We start from the raw sequence: 4,214 nt of genomic DNA, 5'->3' as shown, positions 1-4,214 counted from the left end.
CGTCTACGGGGAGGGAGAGGCTTTGTGGAGGTGAAGCAAGGCACCCTGGCTCGCAGCCCGAACGTGGAAGTGAGGCCATGGTGGATACTCCATCCACCATGGAGCTGCCCTAGTAGCCACTGCGAGGAAGGGATAAGCCATCCCCAGTGAACAAAACGGTGGGCAAGAAAATGATTGAAATGGTGTTCAAGCCACTGGGTTTGAAGGTAGTTTGCACCCACAGCAGCGGACAATTAAGAGACTCAAAGCAAGAGGAAGTGGTTGGATTCTGTTAATTGCCTGTGTCACTGAGTTCTGAAGCCCATTTTCTCTGTTGCCTCTCTCCCTGATGTCAGGCTCCCTCCACCCCAGCAAGTCTGGGGTCACTTTTCTGTCTCTGACTCTCTGATGTACCCTTTTGAACGTACCAGTCAGACTCCTCCCTCTGACAACACCATCTTTGGTGTCCTGATTGAATTTTGGGCGCTGTTTAATTGCAAGGCCACAGTCTGATTTAAGTTACTGGGTTCTTCCTAACTTCCTAATATTAATTGCCTGCCATAAGCCAGGCCCAGTCCTAGGAGCTAATGATTAAGGAGAGAACCAGACCAAGAGAGCCCTGTACTCAAGGAATTTAATTCAAGTAAAACCTCGGACTAGCTTTTGTCTTCACATACCAGGCATAAAATGTGACCCAGAGCATCAGTGCAGAAAGGCAAACTGTGCCCTGAAAACAACCTGATAAGCACCCAGGCCTTCCCTAACTTCTTCATCCAGATCTCAGAATTTTATACAAGTACTTTATAGAAGTGATTCATCCTATATTTAAAGGTATAAACATTCTGGGATTACCTGACAGATGTGAGCCTAGGGAACTAGGAAAATAGAACCAACATTTATTGTTTTGTGTGGAATTTAAATTTTTTTTAAAAAGGATCAAAGTAGTCACCAAGGGGAAAAAAATCAATATTTTATTGCACTTCTGAACTTTTTTTTTAACTTTAGTATTGTTTCCGTCTTTACTCCAGCTTTATTGAGCTATGGTTGACATATAACATTGTGTAAGTTTAAGGTTTACAGTGTAATGACTTGATATAAGTATGTATTGCAAAATGATTACCACCATGAGGTTAATTAATATATCCATCACCACACATAGTTACCTTTTGTGTGTGTGTGTGGTCATAACTTTTAAGATCTACTCTCTTAGTAACTGTCAAGCATACAATACAGTATCGCTAACTATAGTCACTATGTTGTACAGTACATCCCCAGAGCTTAGTCATCTTATAACCAGAAGTTTGTACAATTTGACCACCTTTACCTATTTTCCCCATGCTCCCAGCCCCTGGTAATCACTAATTTACTCTGTTTCTATGAGTTTTTTTGTTGTTTGTTTTTTAGATTTTCTATATAAGTGAGATGGTATAGTATTTGGCTTTCTCTGACTTATTTCATTTAGCATAATGCCCTCAAGTTTCATCCATGATGCTGCAAATCTTTATTTGATATGGCTAATTGGCACTGTATACGTATACCACATTTTCTTATCCATCCATCCATTAATAGATGCTGAGGTTGTTTCCACGTCTTGGCTATTGTAAATAATGCTGTAATTTACATGGGGGTGCAGATAACTCTTTGGGATAGTGACTTCACTTCCTTCATATATATACCCAGAAGTGGAATTTCTGGATCATATGGTAGATCTATTTTTAAAAAATTTCTTTTTTGAGGAAACTCTATATTATTTTCCATAGTGGCTGCACCACTTTACATTCCCACCAACAGTGCTCCAGGGTTCCCTTTTCTCCACATCCTGGCCAACACTTGTTATCTCTTAGCTTTTTGATAATAACCATTCTGACGAGTGTGGTGATATCCCACTGTGATTTTCATTTTCATTTCCCTAATGATTAGTGATATTGAGCACCTGTTCATGTACCTGATGGGCATTTGTATGTCTTCTTTGGAAAGATGTCTATTCAGACACTCATTTTAAAATCGTATTATTTGGCTTTTTGCTATTAAGTTGTATGAGTTCCTTATGTATGTTGGATATTAACTCCTTCTCAGATGATTTGCACATATATTCTCTCATTCTGTAGGCTGCCTTTTCATTTTGTTGATCAAATATTTATTTTGAATATTTATGGGGATGGTAGTATCATCATTTCAGGGCTTAAGCCTGTGAAAGGTGTAAAGTCACAGAAATGCAGTTTTCCTGATCCTTTTGGGGAAGGTTACTTCAAGTGCAAAATATGCTTTTTACACAGTTGGGTGGTAATCCTCCACAGAACCAGTTTCATATTTGAGTGAAACTTCCAAGGATCATCCTCACTTAAGGAAGCTCCCTGTATTTCTAGTGGTTTAATTGAGATCTCTCAGGGACAAATCCTCATTCGCTTTGTAAGGGGATAGTAGGTCTTTTTCTGGTTTTCAAAAGGCCTGTATTGGGCCGTCTGCCCCAGGACGTCCCTGGTCAACATTTCTTTAACCACTGTAGTTTATTTAAATATATTTTATGCGGTTTGAAACATTTTATTTCCTTTTCAATTTTACTACCATTTATTGAGCGGCTGTTCTGTGGCAGTGCCACTCAAAGAGCTGTCAGTATATTATTAGGTGATTTACAAAAAATGGGCAGAAGACCTAAATAGACATTTCTCCAAAGACGACATACAGATGGCCAAGAAGCACATGAAAAGCTGCTCGGCATCACTAACTATGAGAGAAATGTAAATCAAAACTACAGTGAGGTATCACCTCACACCAGTTAGAATGGGCATCATCAGAAAATCTACAAACAACAAATGCTGGAGAGGGTGTGGAGAAAAGGGAACCCTCCTACACTGTTGGTGGGAATGTGAATTGATAACAGCCACTATGGAGGTTCCTTAAAAAACTAAAAAACAGAATTACCATATGACCCAGCAATCCCACTACTGGACATATACCCAGAGAAAACCATAATTCAAAAAGACACATGCACCCCAATGTTCATTGCAGCACTATTGACAATAGCCAGGTCATGGAAGCAACCTAAATGCCCATCGAAAGATGAATGGATAAAGAAGATGTGGTACATATATACAGTAGACTATTACTCAGCCATAAAAAGCAACAAAATTGGGTCATTGTAGAGACGTGGATGGACCTAGAGACTGTCACACAGAGTGAAGTAAGTCAGAAAGAGAAAAACAAATATATTAACGCATATATTTGGAATCTAGAAAAATGGTACAAATGAACACGTTTGCAAGGCAAAAATAGAGACACAGATGTAGAGAACAAACGTATGGACACCAAGGGGGGAAGGGGGGATGGGATGAACTGGGAGATTGGGATTGACAGATATACAGTTACTTACATAAAATAGATAACTAATGAGAACCTGCTGTACAGGAACTCCACTTTGCTGTCCAGTAGAAACTAACACAACACTGTAAAACAACTATACCCCAATTTAAAAAAAATTAAAGGAGGATGTTCAGCTTATAAATCATTAAAATAATTTTCATAATAAAAATATATTAGGTGATTTAATTCTAAAAAGCCTTATGAAGTGAATACTGTGACTATCCCCACTTGGCAGATAAGGAAACAAGCTCAGAGAGGTCAAGATCACTCAACTAATAAGAGACCCAGGACTCGCTTGTTCCAGAGCTTGTTCTCTTAACCCCTATTCTTACTTTTCTTTCCACAAGCCAGTAAAAACATCTGAAACGTGTATTCATGCGAATTACAATGGAAATAAAATTAGCAAAACTTCTGTGGCAAAGCTCTAGTTTATCTCCTCACATTTAATCCTAAAAACAACCACAAAGGGGTAACTTGTCTAAGGGGACAAGTTACCTCGGAGTCGGTAGATACCCGGGCCACTCCACTCCGAGAACCTGGTCTCTGGCTGGCATTGCCTTTTCCGGTCCTGCGCTCCCAGAAGTCCCGCCCAGGAGAGGGTAGATTTCCGGAAAGAATTGACGCGAGGAGGCCGGAAAGAGACCAGGGGCGGGGGCCGTTCAGGGCGCTCTAGCATTCCTCCTCTCTATGGCCACCGCCAATTGACACGTCCGGAGCCGCGAGCCTCCTCCCTATTGGACGCGCGGCCTCGCGTAGGCGGGCGGCCCGGCTGGCGGCGCGCTGACTGGCTGGGGCGCCACGCGGGCGGAGGGGCGGTGCGTGGGGCACGCGGACCGAGACCGCCGGCTGCGCTCAGGAGCGGGAGGAGGGGGCGC

The sequence above is a fragment of the Lipotes vexillifer genome, unplaced genomic scaffold (assembly GCF_000442215.2).
Source record: "Lipotes vexillifer unplaced genomic scaffold, Lipotes_vexillifer_v1.1 scaffold1233, whole genome shotgun sequence".
Taxonomy (NCBI): domain Eukaryota; kingdom Metazoa; phylum Chordata; class Mammalia; order Artiodactyla; family Lipotidae; genus Lipotes; species Lipotes vexillifer.
This window is presented reverse-complemented; position numbering follows the sequence as displayed.